This window comes from Marmota marmota, unplaced genomic scaffold (genome assembly GCF_001458135.2).
Source record: "Marmota marmota marmota unplaced genomic scaffold, marMar, whole genome shotgun sequence".
Lineage (NCBI taxonomy): Eukaryota > Metazoa > Chordata > Mammalia > Rodentia > Sciuridae > Marmota > Marmota marmota.
Genome location: NW_025999853.1, coordinates 18,464,768 through 18,479,440, shown reverse-complemented (window position 1 = coordinate 18,479,440; position 14,673 = coordinate 18,464,768).

The following is a 14,673-nucleotide window of genomic DNA, read 5'->3' as shown; positions in this document are numbered from 1 at the left end:
GTCAAGAAAAATGAGGGGTGGTCACAGTTCTAGCTTCTAATCCCAGTGGCTCTGGAGCCTGAGGCAGGAGGTTGGAGAGTTCAAAGCCAGCCTCAGCAAAAGCAAGGCGCTAAGCAACTCAGTGAGACCCTGTCTCTAAGTAAAATACAATATAGGGCTGGGAATGTGGCTCATGGTCAAGTGCCCCTGAGTTCAATCCCGGGTGCCCCTTAAAAAAAAAGACAACAGTGATTTATTCAGGAAATCTATACATTTGTGGTGTTAATTCATGTTGTAAAGACTCTGAAGTCCTGCATGGATGACACAAGTTTCCTAAAGTTCATTGACCATTATTATGTAACTTTCCCCAGATATATGGAAAATAAGGCTTGATGGGTTCTGCAGACACATCTCTTCCCATTCTGCACCTTGTCAGGTCACTCATGTATTTCTCAACCTGCAGCTTTGGGCTGTGCTGTGATTTTTATTTTAGTTATTCTGCTTTGTTTTATTCCTCTGTCACACTCATCTCAGCTTTAAGGTACTAAACTTTACCTCTAGTCCGGTCATTGTGTAGCCATCACTGTGTGTGAGAAGCCTTTCTAAACACCGAGTGCCAAACACCTGTGCTCTGAGGCCTCACTAAATCTGGTCTGTCATAACTAAAATCACCCTTTCTAATAATTGTATGTTTGATGATCTCACTTTCTTGTTGAATTGTAAGCTCCATAGACCAGCATGCTGAACTGTCTGCATCAATATTTGGTTCCAGTATCTCATACAGTTCTTAGCATATCAAAAGTGCTAAAAATGCCAGTTGCGGAGGCACAGTCTTGTAATACCTGCAACCTAGGAGGCTAAGGCAGGAGGACCACATGCTCAAAGCCAGCCTCAGCAACTTAGTGAGACCCTGTATCAAAATAAAAAATAAAAAGGGCTGGGGATATGACTCAGTGGTTGAGTGTGTCTGGGTTCAATTCTTAGTACCCCCCCCAAAAAAAAGGGGGAGAATAAATAGGTATTTAATAACTTAAAATGAATATCCTGAACCACTAGTCTTAAGAACCATTTGGGGAGAATTTAAAATTTAAGAAAGCCTCAGATTCTCAGTTAATTATTGTGCTTTGACATGAGTGAGGTGCATTAGGCTATTCAAATTACTTCATTTTATTTCATTTTACTCTATTTTAATTTCCCTTGCCTAATCTTGAGGTCACAGTCTATTTCACCAAGTAAAACCTGATGTGTCAGACTTCAGAAATCCCAACACCCTGTTCTACTAGGTGTTAATTCCATAATATACTCATCTTTTCCAAACATGCTGTACAATGTTCACTTTATATTTCCACTTAAATAACTTTGCATTGAAATGTTCATATACTACACCTGAAAATTTCACTGCCCTCAAATTACTTAGATGCTACCTGTAGTGCTTCCAAGTGACTATCAGACTTGAGGATAGTTCCTGATTCTTACTCTTGTTCTGATATTCAGGGAAAGTACATTTGGGTCTTGTAATAAAAGACTTGCAGGTATTACTAAGTGAATCTGCAAAGACATTCTGGATTATGGCTTCCCTCCTGAGAGGCATCATCTGCATGTAGCATATTTAGGAAAGCTGGTATTTCTTAAATAAACTGATGGTGTTGCTATGGGATGGTGTTGGAATGGGATGGTGGCTGATGTCCACAGCAGTCTTCATTCTTGGAATAGTTTGGAAACTCTGAGACATCCTCTAAAAGTCTATTGATAGCACTTCAGTTTCTCTGGACCATGTTTGACATTGATCTACCTCACAGGTAAACACATTCATTCATTCAATAAATGTTTGTGAGCACAGACTGATCATGGTGCTAGGGCTGCATGGAGCACAGGTGACTCAATTTTTTTTTAAATATTTTTTTAATCGTCAATGGACCTTTATTTTACTTATTTATATGTGGTGCTGAGTAACGAACCCAGTGTCTCACACATGCTAGGCAAGTGCTCCACCACTGAGCCACAACCCCAGCCCCTGTGACTCAACTTTTAAAAGGATGGTTATAGAGATTGCAAAAAGGGAAAAGCTATAGCAATATGTATGATGTTTTACTCCATGTAAGAATGGCATGGGAAAAGGTGAGTTGACACTTGGCAATTAACGTTCTAAAATTGCAATTTAAAATAATACTGTCCTTTATCAAGGAGCAAAGCCATACATGTGTTTGAGAGTCAGTAGAAACCTTCTACCTTTGAAATGGTCTCTTTAATGCTTGCCAGTAGTTATATCTACAAATTTGCCTCTGTATGGTGAGAAGCATTTTCTAGAATATTTTTATAGGATTTAGAGAAAGATGCTATTGTCTGTGAACTATTTGGAACCCTAGTCTCACAATTGGATATGAAAATCAAATTGACTTAAAACTCAAATAACCAAACAATAATGAACCATAATTAAGACAAGTATATAGTATAATGTAGAAAAATGAATTAAATAAATTGAAATAAAATGCATTGAATTGTTAAGAGTCACTATTTCTTCTTAGCGCTCTTAAGATTTTTCAAAATTGTGTAATAATGACAAGGAATTATATGTTTTAAGTTAAAAGTGTATGTACAAAATTTAAATAGGTATAACTTTATAATTATAGAAAATATATAGTTTTTTTTTTTTAATCAATCAGGGTAAATTGCTCAGAGTCAACATAGAGAACCATCCATAATGTGAGGCATTATCTCCACTCTCACTAGGACTCATTCTTTCACATTAAGGGCCAGTAAAGAGGATAAACATTTAAGCAAAAATATCCTGAGAGCATCCTATAACTGCTTGTGAATTCCTCCTCACCCTGCCCCTACCCCTACACACACACACACACACACACACACACACACACACACACACACTCTTTCTGTGTCTGCCCCTACTATGTCATAAAAACCTCTCGTTCAATTATCTTGTGCTGCATCTCCACAGACTTGTCCATAAAACTACCTTCCTCATCTTTTGAACCACTCTCTTGGCACATATAAACACACTCCGAAACACGCAATTTGCACCCATAATGATAAGGCCTGCTGCTGTTGGTGGTCGTATACATATGCACGCAAGCTATAATCTCTCACTATGAAGCCATCCTTTCATTTAGTATAAATAATAATGGAAAATGATTTACCCTATTTATTCCCCTTATTCATATTTTATTTATTATTGTAATTAGCTGATGCATATCAGAAAAATGGAGTGCTGCTTGCATTTTCTATGGATAGATTTCTGCTTCTGCCAATTACCTTTCAGCTACCCTCCCATTAATAAGTTTGACCAAAAAAAAAAAAAAAAAGAGGGCTGGGTGAAAATCAGAATCTTTGTACTATCTATGCATACCTACTAAAATTATTCCCAAAAATATTATAAAAAAATAAGAAACAGAGGAAAAGGAAAAGTGGAAGGAAGGATGTGAGGAAGAGAAAATCATGGAAGAGGGAAAGAAAAAGCCAAGTGTGTGGTTTTAAGGACTGAAAGACAACAAACCCTCATACATTAATGATAACAATCATTATGTCTGCTTTTGTGTGTGCCTGATGATCTATAGCCATCCGTTTTCAGTATTGAGGTATATTGTTAATTAGGGCTCGTGCACCTCCAAGTCAATTAAATTTGTTTTATTAATGCATAATTCAATATTGTTATGTATAACGGAACCCTTAAAAGGATTTTAAAATTCTTTCTTCTGATGTGGCCTGAAATATTTCAAGGAAACACCCACTGTCAAGTGAGTGAAAATGAATAATTATGGGAGCCCTAACACCCCACAGTTGAGCAGACAAGACAGCTGCTATTATTAAGCACTGCAAATTGAAAGTATGGATTCTATCATTACCAGAACAAAGACAGTGCTGTGATAATTATGGAAACGCTATAGCTTCCATTTTTTTGCTAATGTTTTTGGTAGAATATTTAAAAGGTTAAGACAGAGAGCTCAATTTCTTTATCTTGTTACCCGCTTAGATGAATGCATTTTTTTTCTACTGATTGTAGTCATAACAGAGCTTACAATCCCTGCGACATCACGATAAGAAAGCACGGATTTGGGCAAGAAATTAAATGATAATAAACATAGCGTGGACGCAGTGGGGGTGATATTGTTTAATGTCAGTGGTGACTGAAACTACCTTCTAGATGACTGAAGCTTTGTTGGCCTCGTCTGTTTATATTAATTTCTCCTTTTCAAAGGCCATTATCTTAAATTGCATGTTATATAACTTGTGCCGCCTCCCTCCAGCCTACAGACCTGCTTCGAAAGCAACTTGATGATGCATCGTGTAGGGGGAAAAAAAAAAGATTCTTAGGCTCAGCATCCAAAGAGATTACCATCTTGAGACTGTAATGGGAATGGATTAAACTTTGTACAATTTCCTTTTGTCACGTGCATTGAATCCCGTTGTGCTATTTTTCTATGCTCCTTTCAATCTTTGTCACGAAATAATGATCTCTGAAAAGTGCGAGCATTGCTTAGGCCACCCTGGCCTGGTTTTAACCCAGCCAGGATCTTACAGTTTGATGGGTTTCTGAATTCTCCGATCCCTGAGAAAACAATGCAAGAGGACAGGGACAAACCCACCCAACAAATGACAGAACACGAAAAAGGTCATTATTCTTTGGCTCAGCCAGGCTTAACAAGGACATTGTGATTTTCATGCTGATCTCATGCCAAAAAAATTAAAAGGGAAGGGGAGGTGTTGCAACATAAATCCAATCTTGTCACAGCAATCGCACCCCTCTGCAGGAGTGGGGAAAGCAGCCTTCGTAGCAGGGCCTTCGTTCTCAGTGCAACTTCAGGGCCCCAGCAATCGCAGACGCTCAGGGGTCAGAATTTTCACATTTCCACCACCTTGGAGAATAAGATGGAGTCATTCAAACATCCATGGCATCTGCAGACTTTGATATTGCTTCAATTGACCAACGCCAGGAGAGAGAACACAAACACGCCTATTAAGAAGGAGAATAAGAGAATCACTTCCTCAGAACTTGATTTTGTTTTGATCTCTAGAGAGTCTTTGATGTTGGGAGAGCTGCTGCATGCAATGCGTAGTTTTCAGTACTTTGGTTGCATGCAAATTAAACTCATTTGGTTGAAGTTGGAAAGAAAAATATTTTTGCTACTTTTTTTTATATAGGGATTTCAAGTTACTCTATGACCACCAATAAATAACTAATTTACTCAAATAAAATCCATAAAATTTGCCACATTCAAATATGCAGAGATTTAAAAAGAAAAAGAAAAAAAACTGGGTGTTTTTACTTAGCTGAAACTTAAGCTATTTATTGCATGTCCCTAAGTGGCAACATGGCTTGAGCTATACCACGTCTGTTTTGTTTTAGAACGATTCATTTGTAAGCACATAGTTTTCAAGTAATTGCATAGAGTATAGTATTAGGGATCAGGAAATCTGATAAAGGTAATAAAATCTTGGATGTGTGAGTTTTGTTCACCTCAGGGCATCAGAGCATTATACCAGTTTTAGCCTGTGTTCCTTTCTCAGTACCCTTCAGAAATAATCCATGAGGCTGTAGTTGGAACATAAGTCACTGCTGAAGAAGAACTGCTGAATGTTGCTAAAGAAAACTTGGTCCTCCACTTATATGCTGGTTGATTTACAATCAACTCAAAATGTTGTTCTATATCTGTTTATGGTTGGGTCACTTTTATCCTGTTTCAGGCACCAAAATCTCCCATATGCTGCCACAAGGAAAGAAACCAACTGATATTTTAAATATAGGTAGAGATATGATAAAGATATAAACATAGATAGTAGACCAATCATCTAAACTAGAAGATAGGAATTATCTTTTTTTGCAATCACAACTAAATTAGAGTATGAAAACAATTAAAATGGACATCTCTCAACCTTACAATTAAAATTACTCATTATACTCCATTAGTTTTTGTTATAATACATGGCAACTATTTGGACCCCTGTAGCATATATTTTCAAATGTTATGATCCTATATAACATTAGGATTTTTTTTTTATTGGTGCATGGACTGCCCTGTCTGCCGCGCGACCAGCATGCGAGCCTCATTAAAGAAGGTTCGAAGCATAGAAATTTACTAGTGAGTTCTAAAATTAAAGAGACAGACTCTCATTACTTTTAATTCCCAACTCTGGAGACGGCTTCTCCTAGCTCCCACCTCCAGCCACCTAATGCGGTGGCAAGGTTTACAGAAGAGGCTAGCGAGAGAGGGAGAGCACACCAGGGAGTGAGCTTTTATTGGGGAACAAAAAATTCAAGGGAAAATCCCATCCAATGAAGGTCGAGGGGGGCAGCATCCCAAGGTCAGGGCCAGTGATTGGTCTTCAGGTCAGTGGCCAGACACGCCTCCAAACGGACAAGCCCTGTACCTGGGGCAGGGTGGGGAAGGCTCTGACACCATTGAGTCTCAGCGACACTCACCCAGCCAGGGAGGTAACTCAAATCACATGCGAGGATGGCCTCCCACAGCTCTGGTTCATCAAGGTTATCTGGAAATAGAAATAGATCAATGCATAGACACTCCCAATGTTTTCATTTAATAGTCCTTGCTTTTGAGAAATCTCTGTAACGTGTAATGATATATTAAGACTTACTAATCCTTCATAAAAGAGTGTTAATCTTATATTATTCTAAAACAAGAAAATTTTCTTAAAAATAATTATTTAGTTTACATTATATCTATGCCTGGAGTTATGCAAATAAAAAATACCAAATAAACAACTCTTTAGAAACAATTGTGTCTGAAATATGGAGAGGTGGAAATTGTTGATAAGCAAAGGCTTTCTCAATTTATAATGGGATTATATTCCATCCAATACACCCATCACAAATTAGAAACACCAAAGTTGAAAACGCATTTAATACAGCTATCCTACCACACAGTACAGTTTAGATTCCTCATGATTGACTGGAACTATGCCTTTCTGCCATTGCCTAGCTTTGCAAGAAAGTATCTAATCACATATCACTAGCCTTAAAAAGAGCAACATTCAAAGTGTGGTTTCTCTGGAATGGATATCACTTTTGCACTATTGTAAAGTTGGCAATTTATAAGTGGAGGCAGCATAATTCTGGGACCATTTTTATTCATTCATTCATTCATTCATTCATTCATTTTTACTTTCTTTTTTAAATTGATTTTATTTTTAACATATACATAATAATTTTTAACTTTATTGAAATTTATTTTTAATTTATTTTATTTTTTAACATTCATACAACAGAATGAATTACAATTCTTATTACACATATATAGAGCACAATTCTTCATATCTCTCTTTATATATAAAGTATGAACTCTAGATAGGGCAGAGGGATGGGAGGGAAAGAGAGGGGGCAGGGGGTTAGCAATGACAGTGAAATGTGGTGGACATCATTATCCAAAGTATATGTATGAAGACATGAATTGGACCATTTGTATTTAAAAAGATGATTACAAAAACAATATGCATATGTTAAACATTGATAAGTTGACTAAGCTGTTGTAATTTGGAATCATGGTATAATTGTCTTTCAGAATTGGTAAAAAATAGCAATGAGGGTAGTACTGGCTACTTGGGGAAGTTTTAGAATTTCACGGGGGGCATTTTTTTGGTGACAGGATGATGAGTGTGCTGAGGATTTAGTGATTGTGATTGCTAAGTGGCCTGAAAATGCTTAGCTGGTCCTGTATAACTTTCGTGTCTTAGACATTTCAGTGCAGACATCAGGTGGAATCTTATGTTTTCTTCAATTTGCAAATAATTTTAATAAAATTACTTTGCATTTAGGTCTTGAAGTTATTAAATCTAGAATATTGCATTGAGCTTTAAAAATTACATTGTTACTTCTTTCATCTATTAAGAAGTAGATGAATGGATAAAGAAAATAGGGTATATATACACAATGGAATATTACTCAGCATTAAAGAAGAATAAAATCATGGCATTTGCAGGTAAATGGATGGAGATGGAGAATATAATGCTAAGTGAAGTAAGCCCAACTAAAAAAAACAAATGCCGAATGTTTTCTCTGGTATGTGGATGCTGATTCATAATGGGGATGGGTGGGAGCATGGGAGAAATGGAGGAACTTTAGGTAGGGCAAAGGGGAGGGAGGGGAAAGGAGAAGCCATGGGGGTAGGAGAGACGGTGGAATGAGATGGACATCATTACCCTAAGTACATGGATAAAGACATGAATGGTGTGACTCTACTTTGTGTTCAACCAGAAATATGAAAAACTGTGCTCTATATTATACTATGAATTGAATCACATTCTGCTGTCATATATAACACCTCAGAATAAATAAAATTTTAAAAATAAGGAAAAAAGAATATAGTACAAAATATATATAAATATATATATACATATATATAAATATATATATACATATATATAAATATATATACACATATATATAAATATATATATACATATATATAAATATATATTAATCTGATAGAGCTGAGATCCACAGGGTGGGAAATGGAGACTGTATCATGGTACAGAAAAGTAAAAGACTGAACCTTGGAAACTCCTAAAGTGGAATGTGTCCAAAAAAGTGCAATTATGGCCACTTATGACATGCGAAAGTCACTGATATCATATTTCGGTGTCCAACTTTAGTTTAAGATGTCCTTAGCTTTCTTGGTGAACTAGGGAGATGAATGTTGACTTCAGTAATACTTTCAATAATTTCTAAAAGAAAAGTTTAGAACTGCCCAGGGAAAAGTTTTCTTCTCATATTGGTTCATGCTAGTTTTTGTTGTATATATTGGTGGTGGTAGTTTAGAATGCCCTTTGGATCCTCCTAAGAATTATTCATGACATTTCCAAATGAAACTCTCTAAAGTTTAAGCAACATCTAACATCAGTCTAGAAATCCTTGCTTTAACTGCTGTAACTTCCAAGTATTTACATTCCTTTGTATTTTAGCCCATCTGGGCTGTCTGAGTGAAGTCCTGCCCAAAAATGTGACCTTTGAATAAGCTTCAAATACTCAGTGGGCCAGTTGGAACAAATGTTCACAAGCATCAAAGAACCCTCTTTTTAGAGAAGGATCAAGATGAAGGCGCATGTTACCATCCCTAGTGGGATTTCGTCCATCTTCTTAATAATTCAATCATATGCATAATTATGAAACCTAAAATGCACTCACCTTTCTGTCCCTTTCACTTTATTAAGCAAACATTGACATCTAGGTGTATAATACAGAATTATCTTCAAAGAACATCTTTTTATCAGTTTCGTCTTCTCTAAAGCTGGAGGATGATTAATGCAGATAAAATGTAAATCAACAGAAATCATCTTATTAATTAAAATCCCAAACTGAGCAGCATAAATAAGATTGTTTCTAGATAGTGGCTTATTGCTAATCTTCCTACAAATAGAAATATGTATGAATATAGGGAGTGCTCAATAACTTGTTGCTTGAAAGAATGAGTAAAGTGATTAATAAATTAATTTATCTCTGGGATGTTGGAAATACTCATTAAAACTCCATTTTAGAAATACAAGTTTAGCTAAAACATTAAGAGGGTTCCAAATATGTTTTTTCTTAGAGAAAGAACATCACTAATAACAGTAATATTGTATATACATAATTATAAAATGCAAGTGTATTTAGTGCTTTCTATGTGTGCTATTATTCAGACTCTATGTATTAACTCACTCAATTTTCATGAACCCTCTGTGAATGATTCCCCCCATTGTACTAAGAGTCTTGTAAGTGACTTTCCCTAGGTCACATATGAGTTTGGAATGCATTTACCATGGAAATTTGGTTGACTGAAGTAATGAATGAGAAGATTAGGTGTATTAGTAAAAATTCAGAATTATAGATTTGTCACAGTCAAGATTCTTGCAGTTAAATACAGAGCTTACCTAAGCTAAAAAAAAAAAGAAAATGGGGAGGGGTTCATCTTTCTCACTAAAAATGATTCACCCCACTCTTCAAGTGGGCTTATAGCCACCCTCCCTCATCTTCCATTCCCCCGTGAAGAGGGCATTTCAACCTCCTCCTTTTTATTGAGATTTATGTTTTGTATGGCTCTCCATGTACCTATGCACAGTAAAGAATATGTGTCTATTCTCCCCTTAATATCTATTGTCAGTTTCTTTCAGTAGACTCAATTATCAAACCTTCAGAGGAAAACTTGGAACAATAACAAAACCAACAAAATCACAAGCCTCAGTTTCAGTTTTCAAGCAGTGAAAAACAGACCTAAATCCAGACTCAAGACTGATCCTGGATGTGATAAGACCACTCAGTAGACCAAATTATACATTAGCTACTTGATGAAAACAGGGTCGATTCCAGCAGATAACCATGGCCATATGAATTGTCCTACCCACCCTGAGCAAAGAAGAGTTCTACCTAAACACAGAGGTCAAATCTCTAGTACCAAGGAGCCATCTCTACCAGGTAGTACAGGATAAACCCTGAACATTCTTGTTCTCTCTCTTGCATGCAGTTTGGCTTTTCTGAATTACAGTCATTTTAGACCAGGCTTAAGGATGCCATTGTGACCCTATTTGAGTATTTGCTAGGCTTTCTCCATTTAAAAAAAAATTGCAGATATCTCAGGGTATAGTTTTTTGGCGTGATCCTCTCATCTTGTGATTCTAATTTTCAGTAGTTTTATCATTAGAAAATGACCTTTCATTTGAGTGCATGTGCTTACTTACATGAGTCTATGTGATGCAGGAACTCTAGCTTGATAACTGACAAGAACTTTCTGTAAACAGAAGCATATAAGAGGAGGAGACAGGTGTCAGAAAGTGCAAGAAGTATACTAACAGGGAAGGAGGTGATGAATGTCTGTCACAAATACTGCTGGTATCACAGTTGTCACCTCCTGTGAAGACTAGTGTGACTATAGGTGCCAGGCCAGTGAAAACACAGATCAAAAGGTATGTCTGTGAACTTAGCATAGTGAGGGATTGCCAATAACCAATCCATTGGAATTAGGAAAACCAAGCACACACAACTTATCAAAATAACTGCATTCAGTTTTTTCAAGTGGCTGAGTTCACAGATCTAGAGAATACTGCATATGTTAGTCACAACCAATTTATACATTTGTTGTTAATTTATGACTTATAATAGCATATCCAAAGGAAGAGGAGGTGCCACTTTCAAATTTCTGTAAAGAAGATAAAGTGGTACTGTTATGGTTTGGGTTTGAGGTGACCCCAAAGCTTACATGTGAGACAATGCAAGAAGATTCAGAGGAGAAACGATTGGTTTGTAAGAGTCTTAACCCAATCAGTGATTTTATCCCCTGATAGGGATTAATTGAGTGGTAACTGAAGTGGTGGGGTGTGGCTGGAGGAGGAGGTGGGAATTGGGGCAGGCCTTTGGGTATATATTTGTATCTGGCAAGTGGAGATCTCTCTCTCTCTCTCTCTCTCTCTCTCTCTTTCTCTCTGCTTTCGGATCAACATGTGAGCTATGTGAGCTGCTTCCCTTTGCCACACTCATCTGCCATGAGCCCTGAGGAATGGAATCTGCTGTCTGTGGATTGAAACCTCTGAAAACATGAGCCCCCCAATAAACTTTTCTTCCTAAAACAGGTACCAGTTATCATTTTTTTGTACAATGCAAATGTGATTGAAAGCCACAAAGAAAACCCAATGACCTTAACCTCTCATCAATATTAAGAGCTGTACTTTTCAAGGATAGACAAGGTGCTATGTACTGAGTAGGAAGTCAGGTATTAAATCTTTGGGCCCCAAAGAATTCTTCCCCTAGCTATAAGAAACAACACGTGGTAGCTCATCATTTTTGTGAAATAGTTTCTGAACCTACAACTAAATTTTTACTTTCATAATAAAAATTATTTCTCTCTGAGAATTTTATGCAAAATTCTAAAGATACCCTATACATTTCTCTCGTTCATATGCTCCATCTTTCTATCCCCCTCCTTCAGTCTCTCTCCTTGCAGTAGAATTTTTATTTTGAATTTTGTTAAAGCATGTGATTTGCATAATAGAGACTAAGGAGACAAAGAGCGCTCACAAGAGTGCATGTTTTAGTAATTGGGCTTGAGATACGAAGGAATGCAGGTAGAAGATGGTTCCAACATCAGGACTTGAACATGGTTCCTACCATCCCTATACCGAGATTGAATAATCAATGATTTACTTTTCATTGATCATTTGCCATTTCAAGTTCAAAACTAAAGGTGAGAGAAAATTCCTCCATCTTGTCAGTAATACTGGGCTTGGAGATGTGCATTTTCCCCGAGAGAGGCATGCAGCAGGTGTGAGAGCCTGGGGCTATTGCTGTCGGCAGTTGATTACTCTCTGTGTAATTTGAAAAGCTCTCTATTCCCACAGCTTTATGTAATATATCAACAGTAATAGATTCATAATCATTATTCAGCCTACTGGAGGTTTGGCCACTGTGACAGATGTCTTCTCAATTTCATGTTGTGGGCTCTCAGTTCTTTCCCCTTCCCTCTGGAAAATATCTTATAGAAAAATCAAACCTTAATGTATCTGCTAGAATATTTGCTTCCAGTGGTGACACTAGTTATCAATCTCTAATTCCAAATGAGTAGTTAATTAACCATAATGAACCAAACACACGAGCACCATGGTAGCTTATTTTATTCTCACTAGATATTATGGCAAAGATTACTAGATGGTGTGCAGTTAAAATCTAGACTGTGCTTTGTTTTGAATATTTTGGATGCTTTATTTTTTTCCAGAGGGGCTATACACATAAAGGCATTATTTTGTCTTAGAGTCTTAGAAATTATAACTTACAACTTTTTTTTTTGGTGGGAGGGTCATAGATTTTGGTCTGGATAGTAATTATAACATAATCCACAAACATCTCCATTCGGCCCAGCAATAACCCCAAGACAGAAAACATTGAATCCCCATACTACCTACAATGACTCCTATAAGGGAAAGTCCAAAAATACTCCACACTTCATATTTTTAATCTCTCATCCCATGAATTCTGGGAGTCGGAAAGGAAATAACTATTTCCTGTGTTGATTGTTTAGTTTCTTAAGAAAATCTTCAGTGTAAGACACATATGGACTGATTAATACTAACTCAGCTTTAAAATTATCTTTGAGTTATTTCCTTTGCCATTAGGATTCCTTTATATTTGATTTTTAAGTATTGAACATGAAGCTTATTTCATCTATTTGCTGCCAATGCTTGTGTTTTCTTTGTATCTTTAATATATTGCACTAATTACTTCTTTTAAATAATTCTGAGAATATTAGAAGCCTGCATGGAAAATAATGAGTTATACATCACACATACACACATACACACACACACACACACACACACACAGGAGGAAAGAGAGATATCCACATAAAGAGGTTTTTCCCAGATAAAGTTTTGTTTTGTTTGTTTTTCATTTTTGCCTTTTTAGTTTATAATCAGATCACTCAGAGAGAACAGGTTGAAAGCTTTTTTTTAAAAGACACATACTAATATATTTTATTTTCTCTGTATATTTTATTTTATCTGTAAACTTCAGGTTGAAAGCTTTAAAAAAAAAATCTGTCTCCCTCACTTGAATTGGAATGCTTCTTGAAGAGCTTACAACATTTTTTTCCCTACTTTGCATGTTTTCTTATTGCTCTGACAGTAAGTGGGAGGTGAGCTGGAAAGAACTGAAAAATACATGCTTGAGTATGGGTGAGTCTAGGATTTCCATAAGCACTTCCATTTTCTACCATCTGAGATCAATTTCTTATAATGACATTGAATAAAAACCTGTTAATGCATCACTTATAAGCTCGATAGCTCCCTACATTCTACCAAGTATATCTTCCATTGACTTTCATTTATCTTTTCCCCTATTAGGAAGTATGTTTAGTTGTATTAACTTGTTAAATGATACTTAAGAAACATTCCTAAATATTAGGATTTGGGGGTTTTTTATTTGTTCTTTTTAGTTATACATGACAGTAGAGTGTATTTTGACGTATCATACATACATGGAGTAAAACTTTTCATTTTTGTTCTTGTACATGATGTGGAGTTATACTGGTCATGTACTTATATGACAACATACTAAAGTTATGTCCAATTCATTCTATTGTCTTTCCTATTCCCATTCCCCTCCCTTCCCTTCATTCCCCTTTGTCTAATTCAAAGTATTTCTTTTCTTCCTTACCTTCCTCCCTTATTCCTTACCTTCCTCCCTTATCTGCATATCAGAGAGAACATTTGGGTTTTATTTTTTGGGGATTGGCTTATTTCACTTAGCACGATAGTCTCCAGTTCTATCCATTTACCAGCAAATGCCATAATTTCATTATTCTTTATGGCTGAGTAATATTCCATTGTGTATATATACTATGTTTTCTTTATCTGTTCATCTATTAAAGGGCATCTGAGTTAGTTTGTTCCACAGCTTGGCTATTGTGAATTGAACTGCTATAAACTTTGATGTGGCCACATCAAAATAGTATGCTGATTTTAAGTCCTTTGGGTATATGCTCAGGAGTGGGATAACTGGGTCAAGTGGTGGTTCCGTTCCAGGTTTTCTGAGGACTCTCCATACTACTTTCCAGAGTAGTTGCACCAATTTGCAGTCCCACCAGCAATGTATGAGTGAAACTTTTTCCATACATTGGATTGTGTTTTGTATGTATCAAAGTTCCTGGGTCCCTGGTTCTGAATAAATGCCACTGGCACATCTTAAAAAAAAAAAAAAAAAAA